The sequence below is a fragment of the Oncorhynchus nerka genome, linkage group LG15 (assembly GCF_034236695.1).
Source record: "Oncorhynchus nerka isolate Pitt River linkage group LG15, Oner_Uvic_2.0, whole genome shotgun sequence".
NCBI classification, from domain to species: Eukaryota; Metazoa; Chordata; class Actinopteri; order Salmoniformes; family Salmonidae; genus Oncorhynchus; species Oncorhynchus nerka.
The window spans coordinates 18,903,353-18,921,494 of NC_088410.1; the positions used below are offsets into that span (position 1 = coordinate 18,903,353).

Genomic DNA, 18,142 nt, shown 5'->3' on the forward strand with positions numbered 1-18,142 from the left:
TGTGTACTCCCAGGTTCTGTATGTGTACTCCCAAGTTCTGTATGTGTACTCCCAGGTTGTGTATATGTACTCCCAGGTTGTGTATGTGTACTCCCAGGTTGTGTATGTGTACTCCCAGGTTCTGTATGTGTACTCCCAGGTGCTGTATGTGTACTCCCAGGTTGTGTATATGTACTCCCAGGTTCTGTATGTGTACTCCCAGGTTGTGTATATGTACTCCCCAGGTTGTGTATGTGTACTCCCAGGTTATGTATATGTACTCCCAGGTTGTGTATGTGTACTCCCAGGTTGTGTATGTGTACTCCCAGGTTGTGTATGTGTACTCCCAGGTTGTGTATGTGTACTCCCAGGTTGTGTATGTGTACTCCCAGGTTCTGTATGTGTACTCCCAGGTTGTGTATGTGTACTCCCAGGTTCTGTATGTGTACTCCCAGGTTGTGTATGTGTACTCCCAGGTTGTGTATGTGTACTCCCAGGTTCTGTATGTGTACTCCCAGGTTGTGTATATGTACTCCCAGGTTTGTGTATGTGTACTCCCAGGTTCTGTATGTGTACTCCCAGGTTGTGTATGTGTACTCCCAGGTTGTGTATGTGTACTCCCAGGTTATGTATGTGTACTCCCAGGTTCTGTATGTGTACTCCCAGGTTGTGTATGTGTACTCCCAGGTTCTGTATGTGTACTCCCAGGTTCTGTATGTGTACTCCCTGGTTGTGTATGTGTACTCCCAGGTTCTGTATGTGTACTCCCAGGTTGTGTATGTGTACTCCCAGGTTGTGTATGTGTACTCCCAGGTTGTGTATGTGTACTCCCAGGTTCTGTATGTGTACTCCCAGGTTGTGTATATGTACTCCCAGGTTGTGTATATGTACTCCCAGGTTGTGTATGTGTACTCCCATGTTCTGTGTGTACTCCCAGGTTCTGTATGTGTACTCCCAGGTTCTGTATATCTACTCCCAGGTTCTGTATGTGTACTCCCAGGTTCTGTATATGTATTCCCAGGTTCTGTATATGTACTCCCAGGTTCTGTATGTGTACTCCCAGGTTCTGTGTGTGTACTCCCAGGTTCTGTATGTGTACTCCCAGGTTCTGTATGTGTACTCTCAGGTTCTGTATGTGTACTCCCAGGTTCTGTATGTGTACTCTCAGGTTGTGTATATGTACTCCCAGGTTGTGTATATGTACTCCCATGTTCTGTGTGTGTACTCCCAGGTTCTGTGTGTGTACTCCCAGGTTCTGTGTGTGTACTCCCAGGTTCTGTGTGTGTACTCCCAGGTTCTGTGTGTGTACTCCCAGGTTCTGTGCGTGTTTGGTGCTTGTGTGGCATGACGGTGACAGAAGAGTTGTTTGTGTGTTTGTATGCTGTCTCTATTCACCTCTGTGATATAAATACTGTGTTGACTTCCTGGTGAGATGTGATGGTTTCTCTCTCTAACCAATGCAGTCTCATCTATAGACATAGTGCACAGAACAGATACAATAACCAGGCGACTCAGAGATCCTCTCCACAGTATTAGCATACAGAGACAAATACATTTCAGTCATTTAACAGAGACCCTTATCCAGAGCAATCTACAGGAGCATTATGGGTCATGCGCCTTGCTCAAGGGCACATCAACAGTTTTTCACTTAGGAGGCTCGGGGATTCGAACCAGCGGCCTCGTGGCTACTGGCCCAATACTGCCGCCCCAGTACAGTTGGCGAAGCCAGCAACGATCGAGGTGGTATCTATTAGCATGATGTACATCCAGTACATAGAACAGGTATGATAAACCAGACACAGAGGTCTTATAACAGCATCTTAAATGGCACCCCTGTTCCCTATTTAGTGCACCACTTTTGACCAGGGTCCATAAGGCTCTGGTGGAAAGTAATTGTCCCATGGAGAATAGGGCACCATTTGGGACACAATCAAAGAGTCATACAAGGACAGTAGGTGGAATCAGCCATGCTTGAGGTCGTATCTATCTGCAGTATGTACATGAGAAACCGCTCTCTTGGCTTCGCTTCTGTCACCACCTCAACACACAGTATGTACAGGTCACGTTGACAGCTGTTGACAATGACAGTATTTCATCTCACAGGGTAAGAAGGAAGTCCTTTGGCACGGTGGGGGTTGAAAAGGAGAAGTTCCTCTTCCAGACAGTACACAGTTCCACCTGTTCCATCCAGATTAAAGTCCAAATCAGTCCCCAGCAGTCTTCTCAGGAACTCTTCTTGCAACAAAACTAATTATCCCTCAATTCTCATTATGACAAAAGTTCATTTCTAATTCCTTTTTAAGGTAGAAGGTCCTCATTCTCACTGTTGAAAGTGTCCAGGTTCCCAATGCTTAGTCAGTTCAACTGAACCTGAACCTAAGTCTATTGATTGTACTATTTGCTGTAGGGGTTCCACCTCCCTCTGTGATGCAGTACTGTGATTGATCCACAGGGGGTGCTGTCCTGTCTCAGTCTTGGGGAGCCTGGTTGATCACCTTCTTCTTACGCACCGACACCAGGTCATAGAAGGGGTCCTTGGTGATGCTGGCTCTATAATGTGAGATATCAGGATGGTGGGTTGTTAATGGTGTGGTGATTGCGTGTGTAGCCTCTAAAAGCCCAGCCTAGGCAACATAGAGGAACTACAGTACGTCACTGCCTAGGTCACTGCTCTACCGCTTAAATCAAATACTAAATCATAGTTGGTAAGATGGAGACCACAGAGGTTCTTTTTAACGAGTGTCAAACTACCTTCACTAAAACCACTGCAAAGGTTTTGCCTGCAAACTTTGGTTTTGAATCGCGACGTTCTGGAATGTCTGCCTCCTGATTGGTCGGGAGACCCTAGTCACTGTGTTGTCTATCTATCTGTGTGTGTGTGTGTGTGTGTGGTGGAACTGGGAGGAGCTATAGGAGGATGGGCTCATTGTAATGGCTGGAATGGAATCAATTGAACAGTATCAAACACATCACAACACATGGGAACCACACCTTTGACTCCGTTCCATATATGCCATTCCAGCCAATACCATGAGCGCGTCCTCCTATAGCTCCTCCCGCCAGCCTCCACTGGCGTGTGTGTATTCTCCTGTAGCTCCTCCCACCAGTGTGTTCTTCCATGCGTAGTACCTGATGCTCTCTATCCATGTGTCTCGTTCCTCAGCGGTAGCGGCACAGATCATGTACGACTGGTGTTTCCCCTCCCACCACTCTGCCGTCTGTCTCTGTCTTACACGCCTTGATCTTCTGACCCCTGCTGTTGGGGTTATACAGCTCCAGACAGTACTGAGGAACACAGAGAGACAGACAGGAGCAATCAAGTCAATCACACGGAAGGATAAGTAAGGGTGAGTAGTGCGCTCTCACTCTTTCACACACACACACACACACTGAAGGATGAGTGTCTAAGGGTATTGTATTCTTACCGGTTTGCGTGCATACACCACCTCTCTCACAAAAGGTTCTCCAGAGGGATGATGCCTCTGGGCTCCTTGTCCTGTAGAGAGATGAGGATAGAGGAAGGTGTTTAGAGGAAGGGATGATGTCTCTGGGCTCCTTGTCCTGTAGAGAGAGAGGTGAGGGTAGAGGAAGGTGTTTAGAGAGGGAGGGATGATGTCTCTGGGCTCCTTGTCCTGTAGAGAGAGGTGAGGTTAGAGGAAGGAGTTTAGAGAGGGAGGGATGATGTCTCTGGGCTCCTTGTCCTGTAGAGAGAGATGAGGATAGAGGAAGGAGTTTAGAGAGGGAGGGATGATGTCTCTGGGCTCCTTGTCCTGTAGAGAGGTGAGGATAGAGGAAGGAGTTTAGAGTGGGAGGATGATGTCTCTGGGCTCCTTGTCCTGTAGAGAGAGGTGAGGTTAGAGGAAGGTGTTTAGAGAGGAGGGATGATGTCTCTGGGGCTCCTTGTCCTGTAGAGAGAGGTGAGGTTAGAGGAAGGTGTTTAGAGAGGGAGGGATGGATGGAGGGAGGGACCAAGGAAGGAGGGTGTGGAGGATATAACCGATGCAGAGGGAATGTTTTCATTGGACGGGGAAGAGTTGGAGGATATAACCGATGCAGAGGGAATGTTTTCATTGGGCGGGGAAGAGATGGAGGGATATAACCGATGCAGAGGAATGTTTTCATTGGACGGGGAAGAGATGGAGGGATATAACCGATGCAGAGGAATGTTTTCATTGGCGGGGAAGAGATGGGAGGGATATAACCGATGCAGAGGGAATGTTTTCATTGGGCGGGGGAAGAGATGGAGGGATATAACCGTGCAGAGGAATGTTTTCATTGGACGGGGGAAGAGATGGAGGGATATAACCGATGCAGAGGAATGTTTTCATTGGGCGGGGAAGAGATGGAGGGATATAACCGATGCAGAGGGAATGTTTTCATTGGGCGGGGAAGAGATGGAGGGATATAACCGATGCAGAGGAATGTTTTCATTGGGCCGGGGAGGAGAGATGGAGGATATAACCGATGCAGAGGAATGTTTTCATTGGACGGGGAAGAGATGGAGGAATGTTTTCATGGGACGGGGAAGAGATGGAGGGATGAAAAATAATAGGGAAGTTGGAAAGGAAGGAAGGAGAAGGAGATGAGAGATGTAGATGAACTTAAAGGAGGAATGGAGAGGTATTGAAAGGGGTCAGTGAGATGGAGAGAGGGATGGACATAGAGGAGTAGACAGGTAGGAGAGACTTACAGTGGTGTACTCAAAGTAGTAGACTTACAGTGGTGTACTCAAAGTAGTAGAGACTTACAGTGGTGTACTCAAAGTAGTAGAGACTTACAGTGGTGTACTCAAAGTAGTAGAGACTTACAGTGGTGTACTCAAAGTAGTAGAGACGTACAGTGGTGTACTCAAAATAGCAGAGACTTACAGTGGTGTACTCAAAATAGCAGAGACGTACAGTGGTGTTCTCAAAGTAGCAGAGACTTACAGTGGTGTACTCAAAGTAGTAGAGACTTACAGTGGTGTACTCAAAATAGCAGAGACGTACAGTGGTGTTCTCAAAATAGCAGAGACGTACAGTGGTGTACTCAAAGTAGTAGAGACTTACAGTGGTGTTCTCAAAGTAGTAGAGACTTACAGTGGTGTACTCAAAGTAGTAGAGACTTACAGTGGTGTACTCAAAATAGTAGACTTACAGTGGTGTACTCAAAGTAGTAGACTTACAGTGGTGTACTCAAAGTAGTAGACTTACAGTGGTGTACTCAAAATAGTAGACTTACAGTGGTGTACTCAAAGTAGTAGTCTTACAGTGGTGTACTCAAAGTAGTAGACTTACAGTGGTGTACTCAAAATAGTAAACTTACAGTGGTGTACTCAAAGTAGTAGAGACTTACAGTGGTGTACTCAAAGTAGTAGACTTACAGTGGTGTACTCAAAGTAGTAGACTTACAGTGGTGTACTCAAAGTAGTAGACTTACAGTGGTGTACTCAAAATAGCAGAGACTTACAATGGTGTACTCAAAATAGCAGAGACGTACAGTGGTATTCTCAAAGTAGCAGAGACTTACAGTGGTGTACTCAAAGTAGTAGAGACTTACAGTGGTGTTCTCAAAATAGTAGACTTACAGTGGTGTACTCAAAGTAGTAGACTTACAGTGGTGTTCTCAAAGTAGCAGAGACTTACAGTGGTGTACTCAAAGTAGTAGAGACTTACAGTGGTGTACTCAAAGTAGAAGAGACTTACAGTGGTGTACTCAAAGTAGCAGAGACTTACAGTGGTGTACTCAAAATAGCAGAGACTTACAGTGGTGTACTCAAAGTAGCAGAGACGTACAGTGGTGTACTCAAAGTAGTAGAGACTTACAGTGGTGTACTCAAAGTAGTAGACTTACAGTGGTGTTCTCAAAGTAGTAGACTTACAGTGGTGTACTCAAAGTAGTAGAGACTTACAGTGGTGTACTCAAAGTAGTAGAGACTTACAGTGGTGTACTCAAAGTAGTAGACTTACAGTGGTGTACTCAAAGTAGTAGACTTACAGTGGTGTACTCAAAGTAGCAGAGACTTACAGTGGTGTACTCAAAGTAGTAGAGACTTACAGTGGTGTACTCAAAGTAGTAGAGACTTACAGTGGTGTACTCAAAGTAGTAGAGACTTACAGTGGTGTACTCAAAGTAGTAGAGACTTACAGTGGTGTACTCAAAGTAGTAGACTTACAGTGGTGTACTCAAAATAGCAGAGACTTACAGTGGTGTACTCAAAGTAGCAGAGACTTACAGTGGTGTACTCAAAGTAGTAGAGACGTACAGTGGTGTACTCAAAGTAGTAGAGACTTACAGTGGTGTACTCAAAGTAGTAGACTTACAGTGATGTACTCAAAGTAGTAGAGACTTACAGTGGTGTACTCAAAGTAGTAGACTTACAGTGGTGTACTCAAAGTAGTAGACTTACAGTGGTGTACTCAAAGTAGTAGACTTACAGTGGTGTACTCAAAGTAGCAGAGACTTACAGTGGTGTACTCAAAGTAGTAGAGACTTACAGTGGTGTACTCAAAATAGTAGAGACTTACAGTGGTGTACTCAAAGTAGCAGAGACTTACAGTGGTGTACTCAAAGTAGTAGAGACTTACAGTGGTGTACTCAAAGTAGTAGACTTACAGTGGTGTTCTCAAAGTAGTAGACTTACAGTGGTGTACTCAAAGTAGTAGAGACTTACAGTGGTGTACTCAAAGTAGTAGAGACTTACAGTGGTGTACTCAAAGTAGTAGACTTACAGTGGTGTACTCAAAGTAGTAGACTTACAGTGGTGTACTCAAAGTAGCAGAGACTTACAGTGGTGTACTCAAAGTAGTAGAGACTTACAGTGGTGTACTCAAGTAGTAGAGACTTACAGTGGTGTACTCAAGTAGTAGAGACTTACAGTGGTGTACTCAAAGTAGTAGAGACTTACAGTGGTGTACTCAAAGTAGTAGACTTACAGTGGTGTACTCAAAATAGCAGAGACTTACAGTGGTGTACTCAAAGTAGCAGAGACTTACAGTGGTGTACTCAAAGTAGTAGAGGCTTACAGTGGTGTACTCAAAGTAGTAGAGACTTACAGTGGTGTACTCAAAGTAGTAGTAGACTTACAGTGATGTACTCAAAGTAGTAGAGACTTACAGTGGTGTACTCAAAGTAGTAGACTTACAGTGGTGTACTCAAGTAGTAGACTTACAGTGGTGTACTCAAAGTAGTAGACTTACAGTGGTGTACTCAAAGTAGCAGAGACTTACAGTGGTGTACTCAAAGTAGTAGAGACTTACAGTGGTGTACTCAAAATAGTAGAGACTTACAGTGGTGTACTCAAAGTAGCAGAGACTTACAGTGGTGTACTCAAAGTAGTAGAGGCAGTTGTCAGTCAGGATGAACCATCTCCTCTTCCACGTCTTCACTCTGCCTCCTGACCAACCAAACACACACATCTGACATACTGTAGATATGCTCCCGGCTTTTGTCTGTTTACTACTAGACTGCATCCTACTGTTGGTTTGCTCCACTAGACTACAGAGTCTAACAGGAAAGGGTAGGTGCTGGCTTTTAATGTTCCAGGTTTGAGTTGTAAATCAGCTAATAGCATCTCTGGATATCTGTGAAGGCGGAGCTCCCAAGGAGCAACAGTATTTAAGAGGTACGTCAGCTAAATGATATCATGACCATGTTGTTGGGTGTCTCACCTAGTTTGAGGAGCCATCCTCCCTGTCGGGGTTGAAGAAGGTGTGGGTCAGGTCGTTCCCATCATCCTCTGGGATTTTAAAGGGCTCGTTCCTGATGCTGTCGTACAGTTTCTGAAGAGGGAGACAGCAGAGAAGCCAGCTGATGAAGTAAGGGCCATTTCCTGGTTTGACATATATTATGTTTAGTTTTTATACAACTACATTTTTCCACTGCTATCAAGGTACAATTCAAACCAATCAAACCAAACCCCATAGCTACATAGCGGCCGATCACAATACTTCAGGGTCATGTGACCTATATGAACACTGTGAATGGCGGTGTGTCTCACCATACACATCTCATTGGTCAACCAACTACTACTTCCTGATGATGTGACCTATGTGGCCTCTCTGATTGGCTGCTGTGTCTCACCATGAACATCTCATTGGTCAATGAACTACTACTTCCTGTGATGTGACCTGATTGGATGTTGTGTCTCACCGTGAGCAGCTCATTGGGCAGGTCCCTCCGTTGTTGATTTCTCTGTTCATAGAGATGAATCTCTCTAGAGGGGTCTTGTCCTTCACGTTGGGAGTTGTGGAGGCTGGTGTTCAACATGATGATGGCAAACGACAGGATGTAACAGGTGTCTGAGGGAACACAGAGAAATGTAGACATTATACACAGTTTAAATTGTGATTTCAGGGGAATGAGAACACATACAGTACATCTACACACAAACACACATACACACACACACACCTCTATACTGATAGATGTCTGTGTTGCAGTCACAGTAGCGAGTGGTTACACCACACACACACACACACACACACACACACACACCTCTATACTGATAGATGTCTTTGTTGCAGTCACAGTAGCGAGTGGTTACACCACACACACACACACACACACACACACACACACACACACACACACACACACACACCTGTAGACTGAAAGACTTCCGCGTTACAGTCACAGTAGCGAGTGGTTACACCACACACACACACACATACACCTCTATACTGATAGATGTCTGTATTGCAGTCACAGTAGCGAGTGGTTACACCACACACACACACACACACACACCTGTAGACTGAAAGACTTCCGCGTTACAGTCACAGTAGCGTGTGGCGAAGGTTTCCATCATGCGGTCAATCTTCTGAGCCTCGCCGGGCAGACGGAAACTCCACAGGAACTGCCTGAGACATACAGACAGACATTCAGACAGGGGTTCAGACCAGTCAGGCTCACAGAGCTCCTGTGTTCTGCCTTCAGACTACAACTTCAGCCCAAGTCATCTACAGTTATTTGAACAAATGTATTCTGTCATTTTAACATAGCTGAGAATTGAAGGTTAGTTGATGAACAGTCCGTCCAACCTACCTCAGTGCCTGTACCAGGTTGAGGTCTGAGAACTCATGGAGGTCCACAAAGGCTTTCAGCGTCTGGAGGTGGAGGTCTTCTCTGTAAAGACACAAGCAGACTGAGCAGACGGAGAGACACCAACTACAAGAGCTATCATCATATTATTATTCATATGAATTCACTGTCTCCCAACTCCTCAAAATCTCCCCCTTTGTCCTCTCTCCTCAGCCACCGGCGCTTCATCACCACCATCATCATCATCATCATCACCACCACCACCATCATCATCACCACCACCACCACCACCATCATCATCACCATCATCATCACCACCATCATCATCATCATCACCATCATCACCATCACATCATCACCACCATCACCATCATCATCATCACCACCACCATCATCACCACCATCATCATCATCATCACCATCATCACCATCATCACCATCATCACCATCATCACCATCATCATCACCATCATCATCATCATCACCATCATCATCATCATCATCATCACCACCATCACCACCACCATCACCACCACCATCATCATCATCACCATCATCATCATCATCATCATCACCACCACCATCACCATCATCATCATCATCACCACCACCACCACCATCATCACCACCATCATCATCATCACCATCATCACCATCATCATCACCATCATCACCATCATCATCACCATCATCATCATCACCATCATCATCATCACCACCATCATCACCATCATCATCATCATCATCATCATCATCACCACCACCACCATCACCATCATCACCATCATCACCACCATCATCATCATCACCATCATCACCACCATCATCATCATCATCACCATCATCATCATCATCACCACCATCATCATCATAACCATGTCCCTACTGTACCTCTCTCCCAGGTAGTCTCCAATAGCAGTCTTATTGAGCCCCTCCTCCTTGTAAAGGAACTCTGCTATTGGCTGAGGGTTCCTCTCCAGAAGCTTGTTCTCTACCAGGTAGTTTATACCCTAGAATGATTTAAAACAGACATCAATTAACCAATACATCACACAGTCAATTAGACAATCAGTCAGTCAGATACTATAAAACACTTTAAATATAACACTTTTATATAGCTTTTACAGTGATAAGAGTGAGTAACACACACATACACACACACACACCGCCTTCCGATCTGTGATTGGTTGTTAAATGATGTTGTTTGTCTTGTTTCAGAATGAGCTCATAGATTCCATCTGTTTGACTAGACTTCCTAAAAGCTTGAGACGGAATTAGGGCACCGTTAAAAAAAAAAAAAATCACTATTCCTTAATACTCAATATCTCTTCCTCTTTCTCATCAGCACTGTAACTGAGGGAAATTCTGTGTCAATAGTCAACTGTTGTAAATAGCTTTAGCCACTGAGCAGTGGTCACCAACCCTAGTCTTGGTGATCTACTGGATGTGAATAGCATTAGCCACTAGGGCAGTGGTCACCAGCCTAGTCCCAGTGATCTACTGGATGTAAATAGCTTTAGCCACTAGAGCAGTGGTCACCAACCCTAGTCCTGGTGATCTACTGGATGTAAATAGCTTTAGCCACTAGAGCAGTGGTCACCAACCCTAGTCTTGGAGAGCTACTGGATGTAAATAGCTTTAGACACTAGAGCAGTGGTCACCTGGCCTAGTCTTGGAGGCTACTGGATGTAAATATAGCTTTAGACACTAGAGCAGTGGTCACAACCCTAGTCTTGGGAGAGCTACTGGATGTAAATAGCATTAGCCACTAGAGCAGTGGTCACCAACCCTAGTCTTAGGAGAGCTACTGGATGTAAATAGCTTTAGCCACTAGAGCAGTGGTCACCAACCTAGTCTTGGTGATCTACTGGATGTAAATAGCATTAGCCACTAGAGCAGTGGTCACCAACCCTAGTCTTGGTGATCTACTGGATGTAAATAGCTTTAGCCACTAGAGCAGTGGTCACCAACCCTAGTCTTGAGAGCTACTGGATGTAAATAGCTTTAGACACTAGAGCAGTGGTCACCAACCCCTAGTCTTGGAGAGCTACTGGATGTAAATAGCTTTAGACACTAGAGCAGTGGTCACCAACCCTAGTCTTGGAGAGCTACTGGATGTAAATAGCTTTAGCCACTAGAGCAGTGGTCACCAACCTAGTCTTGGAGAGCTACTGGATGTAAATAGCTTTAGCCACTAGAGCAGTGGTCACCAACCCTAGTCTTGAGAGCTACTGGATGTAACAGCTTTAGCCACTAGAGCAGTGGTCACCAACCCTAGTCTTGGGAAAGCTACTGGATGTAAATAGCTTTAGCCACTAGAGCAGTGGTCACCAACCCTAGTCCTGTTGATCTACTGGTTTAATAGCTTTAGCCACTAGAGCAGTGGTCACCAGCCTAGTCTTGGAGAGCTACTGGATGTAAATAGCTTTAGCCACTAGAGCAGGGGTCACCAGCCTAGTCCTGGTGATCTACTGGTTGTAAATGGCTTTAGCCACTAGAGCAGTGGTCACCAACCCTAGTCTTGGAGAGCTACTGGATGTAAATAGCTTTAGCCACTATAGCAGTGGTCACCAACCCTAGTCTTGGAGAGCTACTGGATGTAAATAGCTTTAGCCCACTATAGCAGTGGTCACCAACCCTAGTCTTGGAGAGCTACTGGATGTAAATAGCTTTAGCCACTAGAGTTAGTGGTCACCAGCCCTAGTCTTGGAGAGCTACTGGATGTAAATAGCTTTAGCCACTAGAGCAGTGGTCACCAGCCTAGTCTTGAGGAGCTAGTGGTAAGTACAGGGTTTTGCACCAGACCAGCAGTAAAACACGATTTAACTTTAGACATCACCTTACATTCCACCAATGTCTTTCCCTGACTCAGATAGCTGGTATTCTTTACCTAACTCTGTATCTAGTCCAGGAGAATAGAAGGTGACAACAGATGCATGTTGTGAGATGGTTGTCATAGCTATGAACTATGATGCTGTGGTTGAACTTTAACCACAGTGCGTTGTCTTGATGAGACACACAAGGCATTGCTGCTGTTATGACAGATGCATCTTCCAGTCAGAAAGGAAGCCCATAGTGGAGCCTCTGTTTGACCTGAGAAGGTGGCTCAGGCACAAACACACACACACACACACACGCGCACGCACACACACACACACACACACACGCACAAACCACTTACCTGTGTCCAAACATTCAAAGGTGATATGAGTGGACTGTACCACTCTCTCAGACTAAACCTTGTAAGAATTGAGGAAAAATGTCATAATTTGTTCCAGCCACAACCTACCTATACAGAGCTGTGGTTCATAGTTCAAGTATGATGTCATCATGGCTTCATTGTGTCTGTGTAGGTGTGTACTTACTTGTAGGTGGTCTCACATGCTCCTAACCCCCCCCAACATTTCCTCCCCCCACACAGAGGGGACAGGATGCGGTTTGCTCTCGCTACTCTCCTCCCCTCTCTCTCTCACGATGACAGACCATTTGTTCACTCACCTTTTAGGGTCCATGTTGAATTTCTTCTTCCCGCTTGAGAACTGCTTTCCTTTCTCAAGGACTTTGCTGCATAGAGAGAAAACAATAACAGAATAACTTCTTAACAAATGACCTTGTAAACAAACACGATGCAGTGAAGTAGGTCGGTGTAATTCATTGTCTGGGTTGTTAGCTACAGGACAGGAAATTATAAGACATGTTCAACTAGTGAAGAAGTGATTCATCAGCAAAGAATAATACATTCATAAAAGATGACCACATAGTTAATAAAGGACAACACATGTAAAGGATGGATAAGGAATGAACAGGGACTGATTAGGGGATGAATAGGGGGTGAATATGGAATGAACAGGGACTGATTAGGGGATGAATAGGGGGTGAATATGGAATGAACAGGGACTGATTAGGGGATGAATAGGGGTGTGAATATGGAATGAACAGGGACTGATTAGGGGATGAATAGGGGGTGAATAAGGAATGAACAGGGACTGATTAGGGGATGAATAGGGGTGAATATGGAATGAACAGGGACTGATTAGGGGATGAATAGGGGTGAATATGGAATGAACAGGGACTGATTAGGGGATGAATAGGGGTGTGAATATGGAATGAACAGGGACTGATTAGGGGATGAATAGGGTGTGAATATGGAATGAACAGGGACTGATTAGGGGATGAATAGGGGTGAATATGGAATGAACAGGGACTGATTAGGGGATGAATAGGGGTGAATATGGAATGAACAGGGACTGATTAGGGGATGAATAGGGGGTGAATAAGGAATGAACAGGGACTGATTAGGGGATGAATAGGGGTGAATATGGAATGAACAGGGACTGATTAGGGGATGAATAGGGGTGAATATGGAATGAACAGGGACTGATTAGGGGATGAATAGGGGTGAATATGGAATGAACAGGGACTGATTAGGGGATGAATAGGGGTGAATATGGAATGAACAGGGACTGATTAGGGGATGAATAGGGGGTGAATATGGAATATACAGGGACTGATTAGGGGATGAATAGGGGTGAAAATGGAATGAATAGGGGTGAGCAGGCTATGAATAGGGGTGAATAGGGAATGAATAGGGAGTGAGCAGGCTATGAATAGGGGGTGAATAGAGGGTGAGCAGGCTATGAATAGGGGGTGAATAGGGAATGAATAGGGAATGAATAGGGAATGCACAAGCCTAATGGTTAAAAAGAAGAACATTGATAATGGTTAAGGAAGGATAAAAGATTAAAGGCCACTCACTTCTCCTCTGTAGACTCAAAGTCTTGAACTTCAGCCATGACTTTGTCAATCTCCATCTTTAGCTTCTGGAAAAGGATGTTCAGACAAGGGTGATTCATAGACCATAGACCTGTGTGTGTGTGTGTGTGTGTGTGTGTGTGTGTGTGTGTGTGTGTGTGTGTGTGTGTGTGTGTGTGTGTGTGTGTGTGTGTGTGTGTGTGTGTGTGTGTGTGTGCGTGTGTGTGTGTACGTGTGTTTACCTGGATGTCCTCTAGCAGGTCTCTCTTATGCATCTTCATGCTCTCAATCTCAACCTCTCATCTGCAGTGAAATCTGAAGACACTGTAGTGGAACACGACAACAGGAGGGTTATTATCTGAAGACACTGTAGTGGAGACATGACAACAGGAAGGTTATTATCTGAAGACACTGTAGTGGAGACATGACAACAGGAGGGTTATTATCTGAAGACACTGTAGTGGAGACATGACAACAGGAGGGTTATTATCTGAAGACACTGTAGTGGAGACATGACAACGGGAGGGTTATTATCTGAAGACACTGTAGTGGAGACACGACAACAGGAGGGTTATTATCTGAAGACACTGTAGTGGAGACATGACAACAGGAGGGTTATTATCTGAAGACGGGAGAAGAGAAGGAGATGGTAAAGAGGAGAGAGGAGAAGAGAAGGAGATCGAGGAAGAGGAGAGAAGGAGATGAGTAAAAGAAGAGAGAGGAGAAGAGAAGGAGATGGAAGGAGAGAAGAGATGGAGGAAGAGAAGTAGAGAAGAGATGGAGGAAGAGAAGGAGAGAAGAGATGGAGGAAGAGAAGGAGAGAAGAGATGGAAGAAGAGAAGGAGAGAAGAGATGGAGGAAGAGAAGTAGAGAAGAGATGGAGGAAGAGAATTAGAGAAGAAATGGAGGAAGAGAAGTAGAAGAGATGGAGGAAGAGAAGTATAGAAGAGATGGAGGAAGAGAAGTAGAGAAGAGATGGAGGAGAAGTAGAGAAGAGATGGAGGAAGAGAAGTGGAGAGAAGAGATGGAGGAAGAGAAGTAGAAGAGATGGAGGAAGAGAAGAGAGAAGAGATGGAGGAAGAGAAGTAAGAAGAAATGGAGGAAGAGAAGGAGAGAAGAGATGGAGGAAGAGATGGAGGAAGAGATGGAGGAAGAGAAGGAGAGAAGAGATGGAGGAAGAGAAGGAGAAGAGATGGAGGAAGAGAAGGAGAGAAGAGATGGAGGAAGAGAAGTATAGAAGAGATGGAGGAAGAGAAGGAGAGAAGAGATGGAGGAAGAGAAGGAGAGAAGAGATGGAGGAAGAGAAGTAGAGAAGAGATGGAGGAAGAGAAGGAGAGAAGAGATGGAGGAAGAGAAGAGAGAAGAGATGGAGGAAGAGAAGGAGAGAAGAGATGGAGGAAGAGAAGTAGAGAAGAGATGGAGGAAGAGAAGGAGAGAAGAGATGGAGGAAGAGAAGTAGAGAAGAGATGGAGGAAGAGAAGTAGAGAAGAGATGGAGGAAGAGAAGGAGAGAAGAGATGGAGGAAGAGGGAGGAGAGTGGATTGAAAAGGAAGAGGAGAAGAGGAGAAGAAGAAGAACATGAGGAGGATGATGATGACAAAGAAGAGGAGGACAATGGAGGAGGAAGAGGAAGAAGCGTCCGTTCAGAAGCACCAGAAGTCCACAACATCTCATCAGACGGCCGACAGTAAAAAACAAACCCCTGTTCCGTACATCTGCAAGATGATCTTAACCAAATGAAAAGCACGTTACAGGCAAACCACTGAACCGACCACAGGAGAGATTTAGCATCAAATGAACAGGAACAAGGCCAGAAATAGCCCGTTCATAGGAACGATACCAGTCATCACCACAAGCCATTCAGATACAGCACACAGGTATCCCATCACATTGTGTTTCCACTCTCTCTTTCACAACCCTTCATCCCACAACTGTCTGTCTATACTCCCACCTGATGAGCTCTCGGCTCCTAACTTTGTGTGTGGTATGCAAATGCATGAGCTACTGTGTTAATGCAATAGTGAATGTGATATTACCCAGTTCAGTTATAGCAGGCTAGATATCCAGACACACCATGTTGGGGTGTTTTCTATGTGATGGTGAAGCTGTGAAAAGTAATGCATTAGGAGGAATATAAAAGAACTGCAAAGAGCTTCTAACCAAACTCACGTTGTTTATCTTCATCCAAGCATGGCAACCATGAGCCATGGTTGGGGGGGGGGGGGGTGCGTGTGTGTGTGTGTGTGTGTGTGTGTGCGTGCGTGTGCGTGTGCGTGTGTGTGTGTAGTTATGCATCCATGCCTACCAGAGGAGGGTGTTGGCTCTAACTTAAGAGGTTAAAGAAAAATATCAACAAGCAGCAGTTTTGGTTCGTTAGTGTTAGATATGGGCTATTATACTGCTGTTAAACAGCTAACCACTAGTTCTCTGTTCTACAGCCTTCATACAGCCTGTAATATGACCCGAAACTCACACACTGACATGACCAAAATACTATTTAGCTTCAAAATAATATGTGTAACTCCATGAAATTAAGTTTTGGGATGACATATTTATGTAATAATTTACAATGCATTTTAACAAGAAATGCAATTTAGCTACATAATAACCTTTTTTGTATCTCAAGGAAAAGTAGTTTGGAGATGCTATATTTGTTTAACATATAATAAAACAAGCCAGGTCCCAGACATGTCTGTGCTGTTGTCAACTCATGGCTATAGCATGGCAATGAGTGACAAGGACTTGTGGTATGATACCACAAACAGACTGTCACTCGGGCTACAATAAGTCCTCCATCCTTTTAGGTGTCATGACAACTGAGCATGAAGTAGTCGTTCATTCATCAAGGTGTTACCATTCCCCTTTCTGTCATGATCATTCTTCAGAGTGTTTCGAAACAGGAGGGATGTCAGTGGAAAGGAAGGAAAGGACATAGTTCCTCTTGCAAGACCATGAAAACGTATATTAATTTGTAGAAAATCTGTTACAATGATGTTAAAAACAGGTAGGGTAATTCAAGATAATAATGCCTACCACTATGATTACTTTTGGTAGCAACGCTTCCATTCACAGGTGAGAATAACATTTTAGACCCTGAATTGAAATGCAATAACAAATTAAAAAAGTGAACTTACCCATTTGGCAATCGGTCATTGGCACACAGGAGAAACGGTCAAACTCGGTAGCCTACGGACCCTATAACCTACAGGTATTTAAACATGACAAAGTAACAAACCGGTGTCATCCATGCAAACTCCACAGCTCAATAATGTAAAGTGACAGTCAAGATGATCTTGTTGCAACACACCCTCTCTCTCCCGTCACATTATAGGCTCGAGGCTACTTGTGAAAATCAACGTCGTCAGAACAGAAGTTGCTACATCCGCAATGATGTAGCAACTGCCTTAATGTAGATTTATGTTACAGTTTACAGTAAAGTGTTTACTTGAAAACGAAACAAATGTTATAATCAAAATGACGAGTAGGCTATTGTATTTTGTGTAATGTATAAATAGACTTTCACGAAGTAGTTATTGACACGTTGAACAGAATTAACCAAAAACAGACTGAGGGAAAGAAAACGGTTCCTCCTTGATAAATTGCACCAAAACGCCCTCTAGTGTTTTTAAATTACCATTACAGTTCAGTCAACAAGGCCCAAAAGTTATTTATAGATGAGCAACTTATTTTCATTGAAAGAGTCAGTGACGATGAAGATGATGATGATTATAATGTATTTGTATATAAATGTATGATGTATATTTCAAACATATCTTGCATTTCAATGTGTGAGGCAGGCTATCTTTGCTGTGTGTGTGTGTGTGGGGGGGGTTCTGTGTATGTGTGTTTGTGCATTCTACAACAGTGAAAGAGAGAGAGAAAGAGAGACAGAGAGAGACAGAGATAGGGAGAGGAAGAGAAAGCGAGAGATCACTCAGTGATCGATAGAGGGACATCACTCAGTAATCGAGAGAGAGAGAGAGAGAGAGAGAGGGAGAAGGGAGAGAGAGGAAGAGAGAGAGACCAAGCCCTGCAATGCCGAGAGCTGAGAAAAGAAAGAAAAGAGTTCCCTCATCCAGCTGGTCCTGAGTTCACAAACCTGTTCTACTAACACACTGAAGCCTCAGGACCAGAACATCCAATCAATCAGGATAAACCAAATTACAACACAATCAAAACAAAACTATATTGCTTATTGGGAAACACAAAGCAAAATGCAGTGCTATCTGGCCCTAAATCCACAGTACACCGTAGCTAAATATTTGACCATGGTTACTGATCAAAACCTTAGAAAAACGCAGAGAGCTGTGGGTTGGCAGCGCACTACATTGCTGCCTGCCATAAGATGAGGGACAGTGTCTGACAGACCAATCAACCTGCACATGTCCTC

At 44.4% G+C, this 18,142-nt stretch overlaps 1 pseudogene; it reads right to left on the minus strand.

Moving 5' to 3' along the window:
• Window positions 1–1,885: 1,885 nt before the first annotated feature.
• On the minus strand, window positions 1,886–17,260 carry LOC135560096 (cytohesin-4-like; annotated as a pseudogene).
• Window positions 17,261–18,142: the final 882 nt, after the last annotated feature.